The sequence below is a fragment of the Macaca thibetana genome, chromosome 4, assembly GCF_024542745.1.
Source record: "Macaca thibetana thibetana isolate TM-01 chromosome 4, ASM2454274v1, whole genome shotgun sequence".
NCBI lineage: Eukaryota > Metazoa > Chordata > Mammalia > Primates > Cercopithecidae > Macaca > Macaca thibetana.
The window spans coordinates 53,097,384-53,123,044 of NC_065581.1; the positions used below are offsets into that span (position 1 = coordinate 53,097,384).

Sequence of the window (25,661 nt, forward strand, 5' to 3'; positions counted from 1 at the left end):
ATGGACTGGAAAGGACCCCAATTTATCTGCCCTGCCCTGCAGTCTGGGCTGAGATATAGCCCAGGTCTCATTTATCCTGAGGCCTTCCAGATGGACACATGGACAGCGAGTTCTGGCCCCCTGACTTACTCCTCTGTAGTGAAAACAGACTCAGTAAACACAAGCTGAATTAAACTGGTTAATTGTTGCATTGATTTTTTTTTTTCTTTTTAGATCATTAAACCCTGAAACCAAGCCAGATTCAAGCGTGAATAATGCAGTTGCTACTCATCTTGTCCAATACTGCCATTTTCACCGTGCCATCCTATTTAAAGAAAGAGAGAGCCAAGATAAGTATCCCTGAGAAAGGCTTCAGCTAAAGAGCTGTGGACAGGCCGGGCGCGGTGGCTCACGCCTGTAATCCCAGCACTTTGGGAGGCCGAGGCGGGCGGATCACAAGGTCAGGAGATCGAGACCACGGTGAAACCCCGTCTCTACTAAAAATACAAAAAATTAGCCGGGCGCGGTTGTGGGCGCCTGTAGTCCCAGCTACTCGGGAGGCTGAGGCAGGAGAATGGCGTGAACCCGGGAGGCGGAGATTGCAGTGAGCCGAGATCGCGCCACTGCACTCCAGCCTGGGCGACAGAGTGAGACTCCGTCTCAAAAAAAAAAAAAAAAAAAAAAAAAGAGCTGTGGACAGGACACTCTGTCACTTCCTGGGATTTTGACCCCCAGCTGTCCAACAGAGGAGGGTCTGTGCCTTTGCTCATTAGCCTAACTTAGATGATAGGTGAGAGACTGAAATGAGCTATAGGGAGTTGTCCACTTCCAGGCTGCTATGAGTATACCAACTGGGATGTGGCAAAGTCCAGAGGTTCAAGCCTCAGTTTTTCATCCTGGGTGAGTTAATATGGCTTTCCTTTTCTAGTCCTAAGCCTGAGAAATTTCTCTCCAAAATCTTTTAGAACACAGGCCAAACTGAATTGAAGTTGGGCAGAGTGAAAGGTGTTTACTTCTGGCTGGGCACAGTGGCTCACGCCTGTAATCCCAGCACTATGAGAGGCCGAGGTGGGTGGATCATTTGAGGTCAGGAGTTCAAGACCAGCCTGGCCAACATGGTGAAACCTCGTCTCTACTAAAAATACAAAAATTAGCTGGGTATGGTGGCGGGTGCCTGTAATCCCAGCTGCTTGGGAGGCTGAGGCAGGAGAATTACTTGAGCCTGGGAGGCAGAGGTTGTAGTGAGCTGAGATTGCACCACTGCACATCAGCCTGGTGACAGAGTGAAACCCTGTCTCAAAAAAAAAAAAAAAAAAAAAAAAAGAAAAGAAAAAAGAAAAGAAAAGAAAAAATGTTTACTTCTCGAAAACTTTTGGTATCAGTCTGAAATTCAATCTTTCTGATTTTCCCAGTGCTCAGGAATTGCCCATCTCCCTCTCTGCCCCAGGATAAAATGACTGAGAATCAGAAGCAAAGCGGATGGAAGAAACAAAATTGTCAGACCTTTTAAAGAGGAGGGAAACCAAGTCCATTTACCCTAAGGCTTTTTAGTTGCAAATTTCTGCTGGAGAATAAGGAAAGGCCTCATGCTTTGATATCCAAACTTTTATTTGCTGTTAAATTACCACAATCCAATTATACACTGTATTTCCTAAATCAGGGTTTTATTTAGGAACAGGTGTTAAAACAAACATTTACACACATCAAATGTTGTTGGACTTTAGGAATTCATATTATTTTATTAATACTATTCAGCCATAAAAAATGAAATCCTTTGTACCAACATAGATGGAACTAAAGGTCATTATGTTAAGTATAATAAACCAGGCACAGAGAGACAAATACCATATGATCTCACTCATGTGTGGGAACTTAAAAAGTTGATTTCATGGAGGTACAGAGTAGAATAATGGTTACCAGGGGCTGGAAAGGGAAGGGGAATTGAAGAGAGGTTGGTTAATAAGCACAAACATACAGTTAGGTAGAAGGAGTGAGTTCCAGTGTTCAATAGTACAGTAGAGTGACTATAATTAACAACAATTTATTATATATTTCAAAACAGCTGTAAGAGAATGTTTGAAGTGTTCCCAACACCAGTAAGTGATAATGGTGGCTCACACCTATAATCCCAGCATTGTGGGAGGCCACAGCAGGAGGATCGCTTGAGCCTGAGAGTTTGAGACCAGCCTGGGCAACATCATGAAACCCGGTCTCTACAAAAATATACAAAAAATTAGTCAGGCGTGGTGGTGTGCACCTGTAGTCCCAGCTACTTGAGAGGCTGAGGTGGGGGGATCACCTGAGCCCAGGAGGTTGAGGCTGCAGTGAGCTATGATCGTGCCACTGCACTCCAGCCCTGGAGACAGCGTGAGACCCTGTCTCAAAAAAATAAAAACAAAAAGTAAATTGAAATTAAAAATTAATTTAAAAATATTTTTAAAAAAATAGATGTTTGAGGTGATGGGTACCCTAAATACCCTGATTTGATCATTACATTACATATTGTATGCATATGTCAAAATTTACATGTACCTCATAAATACCTACAATTATTAGTATCGATTAAAAATTTAAAAATAAATATATAAGACTTTTAAAATAATAATAATATTAAAGCTTCCTGCTCAGTCCTTTTATCATTTATTGTTATAGTTTGCCATCTGAAACTCTTCAACTAGGAACTAGTTACCTTAGAGAATGAGAGATCATATAAGGCCTCAAAATCTCACATGTGCCCAGGGCTTACTGAGGGCCCAGGAGCAATTTCTACATCTTCTTTTTTTTGTCTGCATGGGTTAATTTATTTGCTCCCTGAATTGTTATTATTATAAACAAACAAAAGGAAAAAATGACATGAGCAATTCCTAATGAAAATCAAATTAGCTTTAGTGATCCCCTACCATTCCACCATTAAATGAGATAAAATAGACAGACAGTACAAGAAAATCACGATTTTTATTTTTAATCTGACTCAATCGCAGTTCTTTAGCATCCTGTGTGTGAAATTAGTATCGTGGTTACTTTTCCCAGTTGGCCATTTGGCAGGGGATCTAAATAGAAACACTAAGTATGGATGGCTATCTGATCATGGAATGTCAAGGAATGATGGATTTGACTTTAGGGTAAAAAAATACAGATATTCAAGTTTTCCCAAATTCTTCCTGTGTAGTCCACTGGGATAGTATATCTTTGCTGCAAGTAGAAAATATTGAAACAAAGATTCCATAAACAACCACTTAAGCTGGGCACGGTGGCTCACGCCTGTAATCCCAGCACTTTGGGAGGCTGAAGAGGGCGGATCACCTGAGGTCAGGAGTTCAAGACCAGCCTGCCCAACATGGTGAAACCCCGTCTCTACTAAAAATCCAAAAAAAAAAAAAAAAAAAACAGTGAGGCATGGTGGCAGGCGCCTGTAATCCCAGCTACTCAGGAGGTTAAGGCAGGAGAATTGCTTGAACCCGGGAGGTGGAGGTTGTAGTGAGTCGAGATCGTGCCATTGTACTCCAGCCTGGGCAACAAGAGCAAAACTCCATCTCAAAAAAAAACCCCACTTAAATGAAGTCATTGTCTTTTCACCCATTTAATCAGGCCTTCATTGTATGATATGTGGGTACAATTATTATTTTTGTGTTAGAGATAAGGATCCTGAAGCATAGAAAAGTTAAGTTACCAGTCAGGCATGGTGGCTCATGCCTGTAATCCCAGCACTTTGGGACCAACATGGCAAAACCGCATCTCTACCAAAAATACAAAAAATTAGCCGGGCGTGGTGGTGTGTGCCTGTAATTCCAGATACTCGGGAGGCTGAGGTACCTAGAGGCCAAGGCTGCAGTGAGCCGAGATCATGCCACTGCACTCCAGCCTGGGGCACAGAGTGAGACTGTCTCAAAAAAAAAAAAAAAAGAAGGAAGAAGAAAAGTTAAGTTACCTACTGAAGAAGGCTCTCACTCCCAAGGCCACACTTTTAACCACTGTGCAAAGTGCCTCTTCTTTTCTCTGCCAAGATAGTGAAGAAATTAATAGTCCTCAGTCCTTTCATAAGATGTAAAAAGAAAACAAAAATAGTAGAGCTTTTAAATAATTCTCCACTGTAGCAGTTTTCACAAATAGGTCTACTTTTAATATAAACTGGTATGTATACCAGAATGTTCCAGGCAAGTGGTTTTAACTATTTCATGCTTCCATTTCTCCGTGTTACAATAAGACTACCAGTTTTTACCCCTTTCCTACTTCATATAAATGTATGAAGTTGAGTAATATGATGTCATCAAACGTACTTTGAGCTCCTTGGAAAAGTGATACTATGTAAACACAAAGTGGAAGGTTTATAAAAACAGTGTCAGTGTGGTATGTATCCAATGTAAAATAGATCAAATTATTTTATAGAGATTGGGACAAAAATAGCTCTTTAATCTTATCTATTTCTTTCATCATTTTGCATATTGCCTGTCTCTGCGGCTTTCAAGGGCAATCTGAAAGGGAATTAGGTCTGATACATGTTGACTGGATTAGCAGTTTAGCATTCTCCTTGTTAAGGAAATACTGCAATATCCAAGATCTTGGCTGTTTCCAGGTTTTGGAAAAATCTCAGGTCAAAATTTTGTTGCCAGATGGGATTATTACATAGAGGACAGTTGGCTGTGAATTTCCATATACCACAGGCCATCCTAACTGTCTTTTATGAGGGACCCAACAGACTTTTATTATAATTCAAAAATAGCCAGGTCACCCTAGGACTTTTTTCAGTGTTACCAAAACATCACTTTTACTGCCCAAATGGAAGTAGGCCATTACCTCACAGTAGAAAATAAAAGAAGCTAGCTAGCATGAGACCAAGGTAGTTTTAAAAGGCATGAAGGATGAGAACCACCATTCTTTTTTTTTTTTTTTTTTTTTGAGACGGAGTCTTGCTCTGTAGCCCGGGCTGGAGTACAGTGGCCGGATCTCAGCTCACTGCAAGCTCCGCCTCCCGGGTTTATGCCATTCTCCTGCCTCAGCCTCCGGAGTAGCTGGGACTACAGGCGCCCGCCACCTCGCCCAGCTATGCCCAGCTAGTTTTTTGTATTTTTAGTAGAGACGGGGTTTCACGGTGTTAGCCAGGATGGTCTCGATCTCCTGACCTCGTGATCCACCCGTCTCGGCCTCCCAAAGTGCTGGGATTACAGGCTTGAGCCACCGCGCCCGGCTGAGAACCACCATTCTTATCTAGTGACTCTGGACAGCGTCACTTGCAAACAGAACTGCCTCATGCACAGATAACAATGACTGACACCCATTACACTTTACATGCACGTTCACATCTGCCTTTTGGATAAAGGGCAAGAAAGCAACATTTACCACTGAGAAAGAATTAGAAGACTTGTTAGTCTTCTTTTAAAACTTCTTCACATTCCACATGGAGTAACTCTTAGGGAGAAAAACACTGCCAAAACAATCAGCGAAGCATTTTGGAGGCTCATCAGCTCCTGGCTGACAGCTCACATTAGTTGGATGAAGGCTGTGGATAGGCTTTTAGATTTGCTAACCTGTAATTTTGTTTCTAGAGTGGCCCAAAGTGGAAGGAGTTTTCACCCCCTCTCAATAAGCCCTGTTGTACAGCTGTGACCTCTGGCCTATTATAGGTTTTTGAGGATAAGGAGAGTTCCCTGACATCTTTGGGGTGAAGAAGAGATGGAGGGAGCAAAGCTGCCAAAGACCTCTTGTGACATTTCCACTAGTATCCACCTATAAGTAAGGGCTGGACTATGATTCCCTGGGGAGAGCAGTGGCTCTGAAGACAGGCCCCTAGGCTCTTTCCTGGCTCTGACTCAGCTTCAAACCTGCCATGTAACTGCTCACAGTCTAAATGTCTTCATTTATGGAACTGAAATAATCCTGCTGAGATTACCTACTTTCTTTTTTTTTTTTTTTTTTTTTTTTTTTGAGACGGAGTCTTGCTCTGTAGCCCGGGCTGGAGTGCAGTGGCCGGATCTCAGCTCACTGCAAGCTCCGCCTCCCGGGTTTAGGCCATTCTCCTGCCTCAGCCTCCGGAGTAGCTGGGACTACAGGCGCCCGCCACCTCGCCCGGCTAGTTTTTTGTATTTTTAGTAGAGACGGGGTTTCACGGTGTTAGCCAGGATGGTCTTGATCTCCTGACCTCGTGATCCGCCCGTCTCGGCCTCCCAAAGTGCTGGGATTACAGGCTTGAGCCACCGCGCCCGGCGAGATTACCTACTTTCTTTGCTTCATAATGTTTGCCTGAGAATAAGAAGCTGGGACTACAGGCGTGTGCCACCACACCCATCTGATTTTTGTATTTTTTGCAAAGAAAGGGTCTCACCTTTTTGCCCAGGCTGGTCTCGAACTCCTGGACTTAAGCAATCTGCCCACTTTGGCTTCCCAAAGTGCTGGGATTACAGGTGTGAACCATCACACGGCTAAAATGTTTTGAAAAAGAGAAACATTGTACAAATGCGAGATGTTGTGCGACATGTCACTGAAACACGGTGGTATAAGAGAAGTTTCGGGAACCAGCAGACCAGAGTTAGGCCTGAGAAAATCTTACAGTAAGCAGACCAGAATTAGGCCATCTGAGAAAATCTTACAGTAAGCAGACCAGAGAATCTTACAGTAAGCAGGCCATCTTCCCAGGCCTTTTCTCCAGATAGTGAAGAAGGCTTTTTAAAAGCAAAGCCAACTTGATTTGTTAATTGATCATCCAACTTCTTAACTATCTTTTTCTCATGGTAAAATACAGAGAAGGTTGTGGGTGAGGAGCAAGTCGGGAGGTGGAATCCACGACCCCCCCCATTCCACCCCCAATAGATTGCGTGTGTGGGTCGCTATTGCTAGGACTCACGAGGGCTGGGGATTGAGGGCACAGGGTAGAAGACGGATCCTCTGCAGGGCAGTGTCAGATGTGTCTGTGTGATGTAGTCATGGGAGAGGCACGAGTCTTGGGCGGGTGTATCTTAGGGGTGTGGAAGTGTCTGCAAGGGCCTCCGTAGTATGTCATCACATTATTTATATCATGGGCATGACCCTGAACGTTCACCCGAGAGTGGTGAGAGAGAAGGCCAGGATTTAAATCAGTCTTGACAGCGCAGATGAAGTTTGTTATTGTTTTCCGCCCTTCCCGAGGGACTTTGGAAATGGCCCCCTGGGAGGTGAATTCTTGGAAAGAATACGAGGGCGGTTAAGGCGTCCCTGTCTCAAAGTCCGCTTTTTTTGCAGCTACCAGGGACTGCGAGGGTCTGCGTCCTGGGTGGAAGGAAGCGGCGTCAGTCAACTTCCTCGCAGCGGCGGCAGCGGCGCGGGCAGCGGCGGAGCGCGCGGGTCTGCGCATCCCGCCCCCGGGTTGGGAAGGGGCGGAGCCGGGCGTCACCCGCCCCCGGCGGTCTCCTCCTCCCGGCCGCTCCCCCAAGTCGAGCCCGCCGCGGTCGCAGCCGCCTGCGGGAAGCTAGTGGCCGGGAACCCGAGGCGGGAGTGCGGGCTGGGCCGGGCTGGGCTGCGCGCACGGTCTCGGCCGCCGCCCCTGCCGGTGAGTCCCGCCGCGGGAGGCGCGGAGCGGGTTCAGTTGGGTATCGGGACCGCGAGGTCGGGGAGCCCCGGGGCCCGAGCTCGGGAGGCGGGGACGTCAGGATCGCGGCTTTGGGGAGTCCTCGCACCCCGAGCTCGGAGGGGAGGTCCAGAGCCGCAGCGTTGGGAACCTGAGGCCAGGGGCCGGAGTTTAGGGCCCCTATGTTGAGTCTCAGAATCCAAGCCCGGAAGAGGGGGGACGACGGGTTAGGATGTTGGGGAGCCCTGGAGCTCTGAACGGCTGTAGGGGGGTGGCCAGGACTACGATGCTGGGGAGTCATGGAGCCCGAGCCTGGAGAGCTGGCGGGGGTGTGGGGACCGCGATGTTGGGAAGCCTGAGCCCATAGGGCGGGAGATTCAGGACCGCGACATGGGGGAGTCCGACAGGGCGGAACGAGGGGCGCCCTGTCCGCATTTTTGGGGCGCCCTCCGCAGGGCGGAGGGGAACGGAACCCGGGAGGGGAGTGCGAAGGGGAGGAAGCTCGGGGTGGGAGGGGGAGCCCGAGGATGGGGAGCCCGAGGTAGGGGAACCCCGGAAAGAGTAGGGTGGGGCTAGGCATGTGCTTTCGCCCGGGAAAGATGGAGGGGGCTTCTCTGAGAGGGTGAGAGGGTTGGCGCGAGGAGCGGAGTTGTGATGAGAACCGCCGGCAGCTGGCTAATGGGCAGATGCTGGGGCTTGGCGGGATGGGAACGCCGCGGTGGGGTGTCGGAGGTGGCTGGTGGGGCTGGAACGCTGGAAGCGTCTGTCTCGGCTATGGGAACGAAGCGCCCTCGGTGGAACAGGGTCGTAGACAGCTCGAAAGGGAATCTACTCTAGGCAGCAACACCGGGCATATCGGGGCGGGTGGGGACCTCGCACTCAACGCGCTTGGGTAATATTCGGAGCCTGGGTTTGGGGGGCTGCTGCACCTCGCCGACCCGGTGCGGGGACCTGGAGGCAGCCGGGCACCGCAGCTTCCTGTGCAGCTGTAGGTGCGCCCGGCACTGGCAGACTAGCGGGAGGTACAGGGGCCTTGGCAGACTCATTGTCTTGACCTAAGTTGCATCCCATATTTCTTAGCTGGGTTAGAAATGATTTTGTCCACAAACCCGATGAGAAGAGCCTAGGCTAAAAAGAATAGTTATGGAGTGAGATTTCAAATGTACAGGTAATATCTACCTGTGTGTGTGTGCGCCTTAGGGATAACTCATATAACACACCGTATATGTGATTTTTAGACCCACGTGTGTACTACTTGTTCCAGTACTCTGTGAGAAGCTGTTTCTGCTTCTCACAAAACGAGGAAAATCCACAACCCATACATACACACACCAAACAATGCCCACAAACGCACTGCATTCCAGTCGAGTTAAACATGAGAGTATTGTGCAGTTTGGGAGTATTTGCTTGTCAGTGAAGACTCCTGTTAGTGAAGTTAATAGGTGTTTCCTGCATGGAAGGTGGACTGCCCTTGACTGCCCTGTTAAGATCATCCACAGCGTGTACCCAGCCCTGAGCTGCTGCACCCTTGACCAGGTCAACTGGAAGGGAGCCAGACTGCTTAGGACCTCAGTGGATGAGTATCCAAGTGTGTATCTAAAAACAAAGGACCAAAGCATGGCTTTTTTTTTTTTTTTTTTTTTTTTTTTTTTTTTTTTTGAGACGGAGTCTCGCTCTGTCGCCCAAGCTGGAGTGCAGTGGCCGGATCTCAGCTCACTGCAAGCTCCGCCGCCCGAGTTTACACCATTCTCCTGCCTCAGCCTCCCGAGTAGCTGGGACTACAGGCGCCTGCCACCTCGCCCGGCTAGTTTTTTGTATTTTTTAGTAGAGACGGGGTTTCACCGTGTTAGCCAGGATGGTCTTGATCTCCTGACCTCGTGATCCGCCCGTCTCGGCCTCCCAAAGTGCTGGGATTACAGGCTTGAGCCACCGCGCCCGGCCTGTTTTTTGTTTTTGTTTTTTATTTCTGTTGTTTGTCCTTGGGTGCATGTCCTTCAATTATTAGTTAAATGTTGACTATCTTACATTAACCCATCTTGTATTAATTATGTATGGTAATTAGTTCAGTTATTTGGCGTAACAACCAATTCTAGAAGACCCAGGGTAGAGGAATCTTATTAAGTGGATATATCCATTGAAAGATACCTGGGTTTTTCTTTTCTTTGCGGGTGTGTGTGCACCAGATTTCCTTCTGGTGCATATAGGTCCATCTTCTGACACACACTGAGATTTGAGCTTCATTGGAGAAACAAGGATTATTTTGGCAACTAGCATTTGTTGGGTCTGTTTTTCAATTCATGAAAAGGAAATATTTAATAGTTATGCAAGTTAACAGGATAGAAAGCGATTTATTCATTTTACAAGAATCATTTCAGGACAAGCATGTTTCCATTAAGGGTGTGTGTATACCTTACTGAGTGGTCGGGACCTTGCATCAAAATCTGCATTATCATTCCTGCAGCAGTGTACTTATTCACTTGGACGTAACACTTGCTGATGCTTCCAGTTCTTTATCCAAATGTTAAAATAAATATGCCAGTATTTATACATTCAAATCAGTATTTCTCCCCTTCAAAAGCCTGCTCTTGGCAAGCTGTGTACTAATTCTAGTGATGCTGTCACTACTGAGAATAATTTTGGAGCTCCTGCTTTGGAGTTGCCTTCAGAGTTTGCAACACATTTCCTGATTGCCTCAGCGATGGCAAACCTTCTTCAGCTGGGAAACAGCCAGGCACTGTGCAGGGCCAACTTGGGCTTCCGAGGTGGGGAATCGAGGTTGTCAATAAGAAGTATGCTCATTAAAATAATGAAAATTCTCTTGAAGGACCAGCAGTTCTAAAAGGGGCATTCAGTAATGGCATGGAGTGTGTATTTAGGATTGGAAGGAATTACAGTCGGTCCCTGAACAACACCGGGGTTAGGGGCTCCCATCATCTCCACAGTGGAAATTTTGAGTATAACATTTAACTCCTCAAAAACTTAACTACTTTGAAGCACAACCTTCATTTTGGTGTTTATGCTCTGGTATGTGTGTAAAGTAATTGGTCCTGTCACTTTATTGTTATAGCTTATGGCATATTGGGCTAGAAAAAGTAAGCCTTTCTTTTCCCCTCCTGATATTTGTTACTAGGCAGTCTCCGTCATTGTGGATTTTTACAGAAAGCAAAACAGAAATACAAAAGACTTGTTGTCTCACCAAAAGAAGAGGTACCCAGAAAGCCATTTGCCCCAGCTGTAGGTAATGCCTGGTGCTTGATTTTTGATGTGAAAGGATCTACAGAAGTAAAGGGAAGAGAATGATTTCTGAAAATTAATTTCAACTTTGAGATTTCATGGCACACTGTATAAAAAATGAACTGAACATATCCCTTTTTAAAATCCGCATTTTTTTTTTCAGGTTGTATAGCATAAAGCTTCACACAACCACAGCTTGAATCTTGATCTAGCTGTGGTTTGGGGGCAAGTTTTATCTCTTTTGGCCTCAGTTTTCTTACCTTAAAATGAAGATATCAATGAGCATGTACCTCATGGGGCTGTGATGAAGATGAAATAGCATTGATGCATGTAGAACACTTGAGTTCGGTGCCCAACACATGAGTACTCAATAGAGTCTAGCTATTCTTGTTAGGAATATTATTTATTGATAGTCTTATGTTAAAATTCCTTTGAAGCCATGTGGAAATTTATCATTTCCCAGGTAATGATATTCCCTTCAGTTAGGTTTTGCAACTAACTACAAATAGAACATTTTGGTTTTTGCCCTCCTGTTCTTTTAAGAGTTTTTAAAGGGTGGTCTTTTAAGAATTTTTAAAGGGTGGTCTTTTAAGAATTTTTAAAGGGTAACCTTTAAAAGCAACCACAACTACTTACTTTTTATTTATTCAGAAATGAGGAAATACAGACTCCAAATAAATGGGGTCAGTGCTCCCAGTTACTTTCTTTTGAATTCAGATTTTTTAAAATGAGCATTCCTGTTATGATTGTATATTAGGTATAACAGTTTGGCGTGGTAAGGCAAATCTCAAAAAAGTTTAAAAGCCTCTCCTCTAATTTTTTTTCCTTCATCCAATGAAAATATTATTCTAACAAAACAGCTACAGTTCTCTTGGCATGTATTGAAAGAGATGATTCTGGTAAACATTCCCTTCATTCCAAATGTGAGTTTTGCTCTGCTGTGTTTTTTAAACAATAGGAAAGAATAGCCTGGCACTGAAATCTCAGCTCTTCTGTAAATGTCAACACTAGTTTTTTTTTTTTTCAAGTTTATAAGTGTTATTTAATATACATACATCCATATATTAGAAAGATGGGAAAGTTTCATCTTAATTTTAATCAGATGATTAGGGGCTGCTATGAAATAGTTAATGTTTCATGAAATGTTGACCATTTAGTAAGAATTCTCTGTTTTAGGCAAGCAAGTGCTGGAGATGGAGAGGCTTGAGACACAGGCTTTGCCCTTCAGAAGTTCTTTCACATCATGTGCTCTCTTACAATGATGCATGAACAAAAGTTTCTTCTCCTAATGGCCTGTGGAGCTAAGAATTAATATGGATTTTACTACATGATCTTTTCCCTCAATTTCTCAAAGACAGGTAAATAGGTGGATCTCTCAATAGTGTTCATATTTTTGAGGTGGATTAACTCTTTCAAAATTAGATCCTGATATGCACTCAGAGGCCATAAAAGGAGATAATAGCTATAATTAGTGAATTACAAAGTTATATATCTGTAGGATAGGGTGGTATTATTGCTTTACCACACTTTCCTGGAATGTTGTGTTTGGTTCTTGCTCTGTCTTCTGAGTAGCGGTTTATGTACTTGTAAAGGACAAGGAAACAACATACATTGTGGCTTAGACTGGAGCTGTGATGATGATGATTATTTTGAGACAGAGTCTTGCTGCGTCACCCAGGCTGGAGTGCAATGGCGCGATCTCGGCTCACTGCAACCTCCATCTCCCGGGTTCAAGCAATTCTCCTGCCTCAGCCTCCTGAGTAGCTGGGATTGCAGGCACGTACCACCAGCCCAGCTAATTTTTGTATTTTTGGTAGAGATGGGGTTTCACCATGTTGGTCAGGCTAGTCTTGAGCTCCTGACCTTGTGATCTGCCCGTCTTGGCCTCCCAAAGTGCTGGGATTACAGGCGTAAGCCACCGCGCCCGGCCTGGAGCTGTGATTCTTAATGGGGAGAAGGGGGTGGTGAATTTGCCCCTCTTTCCCCCAGAGGATGAAATTTGGTGATGTCTGGAGACATTTTTGATTGTCATAACTGGAGGGGGAGGGATGTTACTGGCATCTAATGAGTGGAGTCCAGAGATGCTGCTAACCATACTATAATGCACAGGACAGCCCCTCACAACAAATAATTATCTGGTTCAAAATATCAGTAGTGCTGAGAAGTCCTTGGCTAGAGCATGGGATTTGGAGTAAAAATAAACCTGCATTAGCACCCTGACATCACCATTTCTTAACTGTGCCACCCTGGGTGTGTTACTTAATCTGAGTATCCATCGAATGCATATCTGAAGAGATGTGAATTAGAGTGTGTATGAAATGCTTAGCATATGGCCAGGCGCGGTGGCTCAAGCCTGTAATCCCAGCACTTTGGGAGGCCGAGACGGGCGGATCACGAGGTCAGGAGATCGAGACCATCTTGGCTAACACGGTGAAACCCCGTCTCTACTAAAAAAAAGTACAAAAAACTAGCTGGGCAAGGTGGCGGGCGCCTGTAGTCCCAGCTACTCAGGAGGCTGAGGCAGGAGAATGGCGTAAACCCGGAAGGCGGAGCTTGGAGTGAGCTGAGATCCGGCCACTGCACTCCAGCCTGGGCGACAGAGCCAGACTCCGTCTCAAAAAAAAAAAAAAAAAAAAAAAAAGAAATGCTTAGCACACAGAAGGATCGCAATAAGTGTCAACTCTTAGTATCATGACTGGTTAGTAGATCTAGGTCAAAATCCAAAGACTGTGCTTTTTTTTTTTTTTTTTTTTTTTGAGAAGGAGTCTCACTCTGTCGCCCAGGCTGGAGTGCAGTGGCCGGATCTCAGCTCACTGCAAGCTCCGCCTCCTGGGTTTACACCATTCTCCTGCCTCAGCCTCTCGAGTAGCTGGGACTACAGGCGCCCGCCACCTCGCCCGGCTAGTTTTTTGTATTTTTTAGTAGAGACGGGGTTTCACCGGGTTAGCCAGGATGGTCTCGATCTCCTGACCTCGTGATCCGCCCGTCTTGGCCTCCCAAAGTGCTGGGATTACAGGCTTGAGCCACCGCGCCCGGCCAAGACTGTGCTTTAAACAGACACAGATTTTGTTTCTTAACCTATTATGTACAGAAAGAATTCAGGTTTCTTGTTTCCATTTGTGTGCCCAAGGATAGGGCAGGGGCACAGATGTAGGGCCTCCAGCGTCCCTGGTACCTTCTGCATTCTGGCCTAGGTTCTGCCAGACAGCTAAGTGTAGTCTGCAGATCAACCAAGCAAACAGGACAGTCCCCCAGACTTGGGTAGAGGAAAGATGAGGATGGAGGAGCTTTCTCTTCCCTCTGGGCTACACTTGGAAGGAGGAGATAGCCAGGCCAGGAAGCTCCTTCTGATTGAACTTATCTCCCAGGCTTCTGAAGGCTCTTCTCAGACTCCTGTCTAGGCATGATCAGAGAGTTACCTTTGCTGTGTGAGCAGGTGAGGAGTTCTGGCCATTTCCCCTTCCCTTTGCTTTTCTTTAGCTGCGTATGGTGGTTTATGCCTGTAATCCCAGCACTTTGGGAAGCTGTGACAGGAAGATCGCTTGAGCCCCAGGAGTTCAAGACCAGCCTGGGCAATATAGCAAGACCCCATCTCTACAAAAAATACAAAAATTAGCCAGGCGTGGTGGCACGTGCCTGTAGTCCCAGCTACTTGGGACGTGCACACACACACACACCCGAGCCACATGAGTAATCAACTCAGTAACAAGCAGATCTTCAGCAAAATGGGTTGGGGGATGGGCACGGTGGAGCAAACTCTGGGCACAGAGAATGTTTAGCAGACAAGGATGTAAATAAGTAACAGTGTTTTCTTAGCTGTGATCTAGAAACCATTGGTACTGTGGTTCTCAGTCCTGGCTGTAGAATAGAATCACCTGGGGCTGTCTAAGAATATTGTTGCCCGAGCCCCACCCCAGGCCATTGTTTGTGAGTCAAGGTGAGTAGCTCCTGGGTATCAAATTTTTTTAATTCTCAGATGATTCTGATGCCCATTGTGAGTTGAGGGTCAAGGACTACTGCCTTGTGAAATGCATGACTTGCATTTAAAAAAAAAAAAAGAAGAAAAGGGAATAAAAATATCTAAGTAACGTAAGTATTGTTTTCTAAACTTTTGTTTAGTCTTGGGTGTATGCTGACTTCTAATTGGTTGTGGTCAAAGTTTGAAAAACATTGTTTTTGAACCTTAGGGGTGTTTAATTAATATTGATAAATTTACCTCATTCAGTATTTCTGCATGCACATCTGCTGGACAGTTTTCAAAGTGCTTTTATATATCTTCTCAAATATGACTTTTGCTACCATCCCATGAGGCATAAAGAGCAAATATACCGATTTATTTTTTTTAACAGATGAAGAGTGATGTGGTTTAGCTCTGTGTCCCCCCCACCCAAATCTCATCTTGAATTGTAATAATGCCCACGTGTCAAGGGCAGGACCAGGTGGAAATAATTGAATCATGGGAGCAGTTTTCCTCTTGCTATTATGGTGATAGTGAGTTAGTTCTCTCCAGATCTGATGGTTTTATAAGGGGCTTCTCCCATTGCTCAGCACTCATTCTCTCTCCTGAGGGATAGATTTTTCTTTTCTCAATATCTTGGAGGGTATAGGCTTCCAAACCATCTAGGTGGCAAATAAACTTCATATTTTCTTATGTGAAGGATATGCAATGCCATATCAGAGCAATATTTGTTGAATGAGTAAATTAATAATTATGATGAATGTTAATATACAATGGAGGTAATAGGGGACTTCAAAATTTCAAGACAAGTACACCTAGGGAAGACCCAAGGCTGGTTCACCTCTCTTTCCAGGGTGACCTGGTTCCTGACCTCAGTTCCTAGGGCTGTAAGAATTTGAGAAAGACCAGAGCTAAGGTTATTGATTTAAGAGCTTTTTGTTGATTTTGAGACACAGCTAACAGTAGAGGTGGTGACATTTATCCTTTTAGGGTCCAAGATTAAAAGGAGCAAAGAAGAATAAAAAAATCTCTATTCTCAAAGAATGGAGAATTGGGTACTTTCCGACAATATTGTGAAACTCTGTATTTGCCCTGTCCTTAACACGTACTCTTTTGAGTCCAAGAAAATACCAAAAGATTCAAAATAAATCCATAATCAGGAAACTGGGGGTGAGCTACACTTACCCAAACCAGGTGAAGATGGAAATAAAATATACATACTCTGCTGAATAATGTCTGTGGATCATAATTTTGGGAGAAATGACTTTTTTGTTGGTGAAAACTATAAAGAGAATTTGGTAAATCTGTATAAAATATGGACGAAAAGAGCAGATAGTATATAGTCAGTGGTGGAGTTTAATGGCTCTCACACTAGAACATTTATATTTTCCATAGTGAATTCATTCCAGAAATCCCATCTTAGCTTTTTGATTCCTGCACTTAAGCAAGATAAAGGCATTACTATTATTCCCTTGAGTTGTCAGAGACCCTGAGCACTTTAGAAAGTGGAATTAGTTTCATGGGCTAATACTCAATTGCCTGCAGTACTAAAATGTTACCCAGATAGGTTCAAGAATGTCATTGAAACTGGGTGGCATTTCAAGAAAGTAGAAACTGATTCCTCAAATCTTGGTTTGATGAAAAGGTTCAGGTTAATTCATGAAGTGCTATAGGTGTTTCTTGGATTGCATGGCTTTTTTTTTTTTTTCCTCTTTAAAACATACTGAATAATGACTTGTTTATGACTTACATCTCTGGAACTATTGCCACCTTCTGAGAAACTTCTGGTCTGAGGGTCTCAGACAATGTCTTTGTCTCATCTGGGATGTCAATATTTCAGATATTTGTAGCTCTCAAGAATCAGTCTAACTCAGAGGGACACTAGGGAAGGAGGGGGAGAAAAAGGCAATAGATGTTGTTGGGACATAAATGAAATAAGGCTGGAGCAGCAGAGGTGGGGTTCAAATAGGAAATTTGTCAGTTCATTTATAGGGATATTTTTGGCCACTTAATAAGTACCCAACACTGTTAGATTCCTTGAGAGATGTAAGAGAAGTGTAAAGCATGTCTTTCTGCGCTTAAGGAGCCTAATACATTTGAAGGGTCTGCTTTTTTTTTTTTTTCCATGAAGGAGAAAACTTTAGAATGTTTATAATTGTGTGTAGGACTCTGAGGCACTGGTAGTATGTGCAGTACCGCTCATACTGCAGGGTGAGACAGGGTAAAGTCAATGGGAGCTCTTGTAGTTTGAGTGTAATTCAGGAGAAACAACCTGAGTGAGATCTTGAAAGAAGAATAATATCCAGAGAGGGAGGCATTTATGATGGGAGACATACCTTCTGCAATGGCACAGAGGCAAAAATCAGAATAGTATACAGTATGTAAGGCCCTGAGGAAATCACTTTATTTGGCTTCATTTTTCTTCATATCACTTGGCACCACTTCACTCTGTGTGTGTGTGTGTGTGTGTGTGTGTGTGTGTGTTCCCTATCTTCTGCACTGGATTGTAGTGGTCAGCTACATAAGGAATACATAGAGCAGGACCTCAGATATAGATACCCTTTTGCAATTGGGTGTTTGCAGAAAGGAAAAAAATTAAATCATTCATTAAAAAACATTTTTCAAGGGTCTACTTTACTATGTGCTTGGTTGGCACAGTTCTAGGTACAGGAGATACAGAAATGAACAAAGTCCCTGCCTTCATGCAACATATATTCTCTTGGGGGAGGCAGACAATAAACAAGTAAATCAGGAAATGTATGATTTTAGGTAGTGAAAAATGCTATGAAGAAGAATAAATCAGGATAAGGGGAAAGAGAGTGCCTGTTTTAGCTAAGGGTAAGGTAAGGGTAAAATTTTAGATTAGCTCGCTCTTAGCTTCCCTAGAGAAGCCAAAGGCCGCTAAAGTCTTTGCTAATGGAGTTCCAGCTTTATTATATGCTCATCTTGTCCATTGACCCTCTCAACAATATATATACAGTGGACATTCAGCAAGTATTTCATAATAGTAATAACAGTGGTCTTGCTAGACTTGAATTGGAGCACTTTTTTCTCTTTTTTACTTTCTATAAAATGTTTTTAAGTTTAAAATGTATTGTCACAAGACATTTACAGAAGCAGCATGAATTGCATAGGAGAGGTCACATAGGTACTGTTGACAATAACACAGTGATCCATACATCATCTCTGTGGAAGAGAAGATTGAATGCAGTTGCAACAAAATTCCGTTACATGAAAAAGAAAGAAAATATTAAACTGTTTATAATTATATGGCTGATACATCTCATGGCCTGGAGAACCACTGGTTAACCAAATTTCAAAGGAGGTAATAATATATCCATACATACATAAAGCATACAAAGACATAAAATAGCTACCATGTATTGAGCAATCACTGTGTGCTGGGCATTGTGCAATCAATGTACTTTACTTGCATTACCTTTGGTCCCTGCAACAACCTTAGGAGGGAGATATCCCAGTACAAATGAGGAAACAGAGATGAAGTGGCTAGTGCAAGGCTATTACAGTTAGTGTCAGAGCAAGGATGGCAGATTCCTTGTTTGTGTGGGGGCATGGAATCGAGTTTGGAAATGCTAGTTTGATTAAGGGATTCCTTGGAGTGCATATCTAGCCTGGCATTACTCCAGGGTGGAACTCCCTGTCTGTGCAGCTCAGCACCCTATCTTAGAAATCCTAGAAGCTGGGAATTTCTGGGGCTGGCTCTTCTGAATTGATGTTAGTGGTTCCCTGAACCCATTGGAGGCATGGAGTGCATTGAACATTTTTTCACTATTTCGTATGTCTGTGAAACCACATACATGTCTGTCAAGCAGCTGCATGTGCCATTAAAACTTGGAAGTGCTTAGCTTTTGGCTGAGGATGACAGCAGCTCAGTTTGGAGCCACCAACAGCTCAACTAAAGCTGACTTGGAAGTCTAACTTGGGATTCTGTGTATCTGTAAAAGATCTAGGTAATAAATATTGGAAGGATGTGAGATTCAGTAAACTTCCAAAGCATAGAGAACCAACAGTAATCAACTTATTATTGTTACTGATAGTGAAAAGTTTGGGCAGTAGTGGATGATCTAGAGTGACAGTGAAGTTCTCTATGTGTTTAACTCCCTCATGTTGGCCCCAGAGCTCACCCACATTTCTAGAGAGGCAGGCTGGTCTCTTGGCATCTCTAACCTGGAAACAATGCCCTGAAAACCTCTGATCTACAACAGATTACATTTAATGAGCACATGTTGTGTGCTAAGAGTTTTACATGTATTTCTCTCTCTGTTTCTCTCTCTCTCTTAAACTTTCTATTATTGAAATTTCAAACAGGCAGAGGTAGACAATATGGTATAATAAATCCCCATGTGCCCATCAACCAATTTCAGTAAATATTAACTCATGGCCAACTCCATATATATCTTCAGATTATTTTGAAGCAAATCCCAGGCGTCATATTATTTGTGAACATTCCAAAATGTGTTTCCAAAAGATAAGGACCCTTTTATTATAATTCTTTAAACTTCACAATAACCCTGTTAGATATCACTATATCCCTATTTGACAGATGAAGGCTCTGAGACACAAGGAGTTTAAATTACTTGCCCCTGGTCACCCAACTTGTAACTGACTGAGTCAGGATTCAAATCCAAGTTGCCTAACTCCAAAGCCCATCTTGTTTACCACCATGCTATATGGTTGCTGCCAGACCTCACTGTTGTAGCTAATCCTTGCATTACAGAATTGGATCCTGGGATTAACAAACTCCCGCAGACATGACTATTGATTTCTATGAATTCAACCATTTTCCCATTGCTGCAAATTGGGTTCATTTAGGTACACAGGGACAGAATAGCTGTGAAAGGCCTGCCTGAAAGAAAGAAAGACCAGCCTGAAATATTAATGGATTCTATTAGGGCAACAAAACTGATAAAGCAGTCAAACCCTTCTTGTGATAGTGTTTTAAATCTTGGAGAAATCCACAATGAAAAAGGACTTAATAGAAAATATGACTGTCATTGGGCCATAGCTGCCAAGGGAACTAAAAGGTTTCTTTTAAATGAATTATCCTTTGGTTTTCTCTTGGCGGAAGGAATCAGCCATCCCACTGAGTCTTTTCAGTTTGTTTCTAGCACAGCTAATTGTGTTTATTTGTCTCTGGAATCACATGCCTCTCTCCTCTCCCTTGCCCTTTCTTAGGGTCTTTTGCCTGCTGTGTACTGCTTTTACTGCCAGAAATGTTCTCACCTGGGAGCCAGTTGGCTGCCAACACTGAATGGATGCTGGGAGGCTGATTCTGCCTCTCTAGAGATCTGACCTGGCCTGGGTGTCCAAGGTTGCCTTAGGGTAGAGGGAGAGATTGGATAAGCTGGCTACAAAAGGATCTGTTTTTTTGCCTCAGATGTGTCCACATGGTCCATAACAGCATTAAGAACAGAGCAGACAGCAAGAAATAGTATTGATTAATTGATCAAGATAGCTTTGCTAGTTGATAGGGTTTAGATCTGTGTCCCCACCCAAATCTCATGTTCAGTTATAATCCCCAGTGTCGGAGGTGAGGCCTGGCGACTGGATCATGGGGGCAGTTTCTCATGGCTTCACATCATCCTCATTGAAGCTGTCATCCTGATAGTTCTCATGAGATCTGGTTGTCTAAAAGTATGTGGCACCTCCCCCTTCCCTCTCTTACTCCTGTTCCAGTGTTGTGAAGTACTTGCTCCCCCTTTGCCTTCTGCCATGATTGTAAGCTTCCTGAGGCCTCCCCAAGAGCTGCGCAGATGCCAGCATCATGCTTCCTGTACAGGCTGCAGAACCATGGCCAATTAAACCTCTTTGCTCTGTAAATTACCCAGTGTCCAGTATTTCTTTATAGAAGTCCGAGAATGGGCTAATACACTAGTCAAGTTCAAGAAATTGGTTCTCCATTTTTCCTATCAAAACATCACATCGACTGCTTAATAGTTTCCTTTGTCATTGGGATCACTGCACCGATATTTACTTGATTCTTTCCTTCTTTCCTCCTTTCTTCCTTTCCCCTTCCCTCCCTCCCTCCCTCCCTGCCTCTCCTTTTCTTTTCTTTTCTTCTTTCGACAGGGTCTTACTCTGTTGCCCAGGCTGTAGTACATAGCTCATTGTCGCCTTGAGCACCTGGGCCCAAGTGATCCTCTTGTTTCAGCCTTCTCATTAGGTGGGATTACTGTCACATACAACCATGCCCAGCTAATTTTTTGTAGGGTCTTGCTGTATGGGTACCCAGGTTGATCTTGAACTTCTGGAGTCAAGCAGTTCTCCTGCCTTGGCTTCCTAAAGTGCTGGGATTATAGGTATGAACCTGTAGGTATTTTCTTGATTCCTAAACTTCTCTTTCTTTTCCTTCCCCCTTACCTGTCCTGTCCCATCACAGAAGCCATATAACTGCTGGAGAACTTCTTAGCTCTTTTTTAACCATCTTACTCATGGAGTTCTAGAAGATGGTAGTTGTCAGGATGCAATTGAAGAAAAGCCTACAAATTCCACCTTTGGCTCCCTATTGCACATGCCAAGGAGGACCTCATTATTATTAGAGATAATAATTATAATATTTAATTATAATAATTATATTGTTTATATATATAATATATAATGTAATGTAATATATATAATATAATATAATAATTCTATTAGAGATAATGAGGGGAATACATTTTCAGGGAAAATATTTAAAGATGTTATTGCAAATATTTTGAAATAGTTTTTTATTATTGATATGATCACTACTTTTTAAAAAAGTTTTAGAGGGAAAACAGTAGACCACAAGTCACTTAGCTGTCTATAGTAGAGTCAGCTCAGGGGTGGCAAATATATGGTTCTGTGCCACTTCTCCCTCCTGAGCCCCACCTCCCTCAAGAGCTTGTGACAAACATTTTAAATCCATAACACCTTGCCTTCTAAGCTCCAGTCCAGGCCTGGAATGCCACTCAACACATGACTCCAGGAAGCCATTACCAAGCAGTAGAGGTTGGCATGATGAGTGAAATCTATTTGCCGTCTCCTAAATAAGTAGTCTATAAAGCCCTTCCCACACTAAATTTCAGTGAGCTTTTTAGCCTGTGGTCATATTAGGTCCCTAACAGCTAGGGAGCACATCTCCTCATTCATTGATTTTACCACATAGATGCCAAACCCTCTCTGGAAAACAGATGAGAAAGGAAAATTTTTTTAATTAATTTTTTTTTGTTTGTTTTTAAGATGCAGGGTCTTGCTCTGTCACCTAGGTTGAAGTGCAATGGTGTGATCATAGCTTACTACAGCCTCCTTTCCTGGGCTCAAATGATCCTCCCTCCTCAGCCTCCCAAGTACTTGGGACTACAGGTGCATGGCACCACTCCTGGCTAATTTTTATTTATTTATTTATTCTTTTGTAGAGACAGGGTCTGTGTTGCCCAAGCTGGTCTTGAACTCCTGAGCTCAAGTGATCCTACTGCCTTGGCCTTCCAAAGCACTAGGATTACAGGTGTCAGCCACCATGCCTGGTTGGGATGCTTTAAACACTGATGATTCTTGGAAGATTTGGAAGTCACAACTCTCCCTTTGCAACTGATAGTAGGTCCTTCAGTGGTTTGTCAGTAAGACTAAATCAAATCATTCCTATGGAAGAAACAGAATGCTAATGCATTGCTGAAGGGGAAGAAGAGGAATTGAAACCCAGAGCCTGTCCTGCAGGAGTTCCTACTCTGGTATAGCAGTTGTGTTAAACTGAATCTAGATTATGTGTAGTTTAATGAGATGGGAAAGCAAAAAACTCAGTGCCTGGTTACAACTAACTTGCTATCACCTAATAATTCTCTTTACTTTTGAAGAAATTTGGACAGTATTAAGATAATACCTATGAAGCATCAAGACTTCCTTGATGAGGTTTTAAGTGTTCATGACCATATTATAGACAATGTGTTGGATAGCAGTAATGGCTTAGGCCAGTCCGTAGTCACCAAAATTACGAGCTGGTAGGCTGTGCAGGCAGAAGCTGTGTGGGCTGCTCCAGGCCTGCCTGTCTCTAGGAGGCTTGACAGAGGATGCCAGGCTGCTTTCTGGGTGGTTAAGATCAGGCTGTGTATGCACTGGTGTGGTCTTCTCTTGTTTTAATCAACAGTACATTCTTTTGCAAGGAAAAGTCAAACTGAGGCTCATTTTGGAATGCTTTGGATTTCAGAGCAAGGACAGGCAGAGATACTTTTCCACTTTGGAAGTCTCAACTGAATACTGGGTATGGGGTGAGGAAAAGCAGGAAGGAAAACCCATATAGGTTAGATAAAACATTAGATTAGCCAAATATTTTAAAAGTATTTTCTAAAAATTAGATAAGATTTAGAGCTTATCCCCCCCCCCCATTAATTGGATACTTTTATCTAGTAATGCGTATGTAACAATCATACTTAAGCTGAAATCACTTCTGGCTTACTGTTGTTCTTTATTTTCCGCATCTTTTTGGATGTCATATAAAAAGAGGCCCCCCCCAAACATCATTTGCTTGTTATTTGGGAATGCAAAAGTAATTGAATTCTCTGGAGGGGTGAGTGGTGGGTGACGCGGAAATAGCGAGTTGGGAATGAATGCAACTTTTCAGTAGATACTAAAATCCTTTGTCAAAGGGAGTACTGGGGTGATGGAAATGAAACTACAAGTGCTGACCTTGAATTTCTGGTAACATTGAGTGCTTGTCTCTTCCTAGCCTATATGATCTATGGACTTGCCCAAATAGCTTCTTGCTGGTACTGTATCCTCTGTTTTCTAAAGGCACCTTAGGGACTTCAAAATGCATATTTTTGCTTTAAAGTGCATTGTATTTGAATGTTAACTCAATGGCAAACTTATATAATATGGGGTGTTAGACACTGAATAAGCTTAAAATGCAAAAGTGACACTTTCTCGACCTGCATTCATCTTACTGCTTGTAATTGCATTCCTTTTTTTTTTTTTTAACTTTAATTCAGAAATCTTAAGTTGTTGGCCTTTATTATTCTTTTCAGTTTACAGATGGCATTACTGGTACCAGAAGGATTGTGGTTTATTTTAAGTATGTGATTCATTTAATCTGATGGGACTCAGGCTTGGGCTGTCTGCTTTCCAGCCCACTTTGCCTCCAAGATCAATGCAGCCTCAAAGAAGGAAAGTTGTCAGTTTTTTTTAATGGTGTTTATGATTGATGTACCTTGTTGATATTAATAACTATCTGCTACATTATAACTTTGATTAATCACAGTCTTCAAGTAAACTGACTTGCTGACATACTCCACTTTGGAGAAAAAAATACCAAAACACAGGAAAATCAAATGCTATTAGAACTTTTGTTTAAGAGCAATTTCCCAGGGAGAACATCCTTGGGAATTGTTTAAGAAGAAACTTCCCAAAACCCTAGGAAGTTTTGTTTAAGAACAAAACTTAAAAGGGAAACTTAGTTTTGGTTAAGAGCAAAACTTAAAGGGGAAACTTAACTTCCCCTTTAAGTTTAGCGCTGAAATGAAACTTCCTAGGCTTACCGCAGACACAGTCCTGTCTTCTTCGCATTGGTATCTCCATTAGCCAGACTGCATATGGAAAGAAATAAAGGACCTGGACAAAATTATGTTCACTTACACATTTAGGAAAGTGGACTAATACATTGATAGAATGATTTCCAATAAACGAGGTTGAAACAGAAAGCATTTCCTGAATAGCATAAAAGTTTAGGGCATGGACTCTGGAGCCAGACTACCTGGGCACAGATGCTGGCTCTACCACTTCCTGTCTGGATTTTGGGCAAGGGACTTCACCTGTTTCCTCATCTGTACAATAGCTAAAAATAGTAGATTCCATTTCATAGAATTAAGAGGAATAAATGTTTTATTTAAGTCACATGCAGTGAACTTAGAACCATATGTAGCAAAGAGTAAGTGCTCAATATATGTGAGTCATTTTAGTAATTATCACTGGCAACTGGGTAAAGAACGGTAACAGTGAAGAAGGAATGCTATATATCTGGTTTCTGGCTTGAGCACCTGGGTGCAGCTATTTACTGAGATAGGAACAAGAAGCACAGGACAGAAGTAGGGTTACTGGGAGAAGCTTGATTCTCATTTGAGGTATCTTTGTTACAGCTGAGTAGAGCTATCAAGTGGGCATCAAATATACCCCATTCCAGATACAACAACATTTTGTGGAATATTATTCAACCTTAAAAAGGAAGAAAATTGGCCAGGCATGGTGGCTTACACCTGTAATCCCAGCACTTTGGGAGGCTGAGGTGGGTGGATCACCTGAGGTCAGGAGTTCAAGACCAGCCTGACCCATATGGTGAAACCCCCTTTCTACTAAAAATACAATGTGGTGGTGGGTGCCTATAGTCCCAGCTACTCAGGAAACTGAGACAGGAGAATTGCTTGTACCCGGGAGGCAAAGGTTGCAGTGAGCTGAGATTGCGCCATTGCACTCCAGTCTGTGTGACAGAGCAAGACTCTTTCTCCAAAAAAAAAAGGTAAGCCAGCCACAAAAGGAAAGCACTGTATGATTCCACTTATATGAGGGACCTAGAGTAGTGTTCTCTAAATTCATAGAGACCGAAAGTAGGATGGTGGTTGCCAGGGGATTGGGAAGAGGGAGCAATGGGAAGTTGTTTAATGGGTACAGAGTTTCAGTTTTGCAAGATGAAAAGAGTTCTGGAGATTGGTTGCACAACACTGTGAATGGATTCAACACTACTGAACTGTACACTTAAAATGGTAAGATGGTAAATTTTATGTTATGTGTATTTTACTTGTATTTTTTTTTTTTTTCAGACAGAGTATCACTCTGTTGCCCAGGCTGGAGTGCAGTGGCGCAATCTCGGCTCACTGCAACCTCCGCCTCCTGGGTTCAAGCGATTCTCATGCCTCAACCTCCCGAGTAACTGGGATTACAGGCATGCACCGCCATGCCCAGCTATTTTGTATTTTTAGTAGAGAT

At 43.2% G+C, this 25,661-nt stretch overlaps 1 protein-coding gene across 1 annotated transcript in view; it reads left to right on the forward strand.

Annotated features, from left to right (window-relative positions):
- Positions 1-7,373: 7,373 nt before the first annotated feature.
- Positions 7,374-25,661, forward strand: part of PAQR8 (progestin and adipoQ receptor family member 8) — a 45,800-nt gene continuing 27,512 nt past the window's right edge. The window contains exon 1 of the mRNA XM_050789264.1: positions 7,374-7,498. The gene's annotated coding sequence lies outside the window, so the exon portion shown is untranslated. The remainder of the gene's footprint in view (positions 7,499-25,661) is intronic.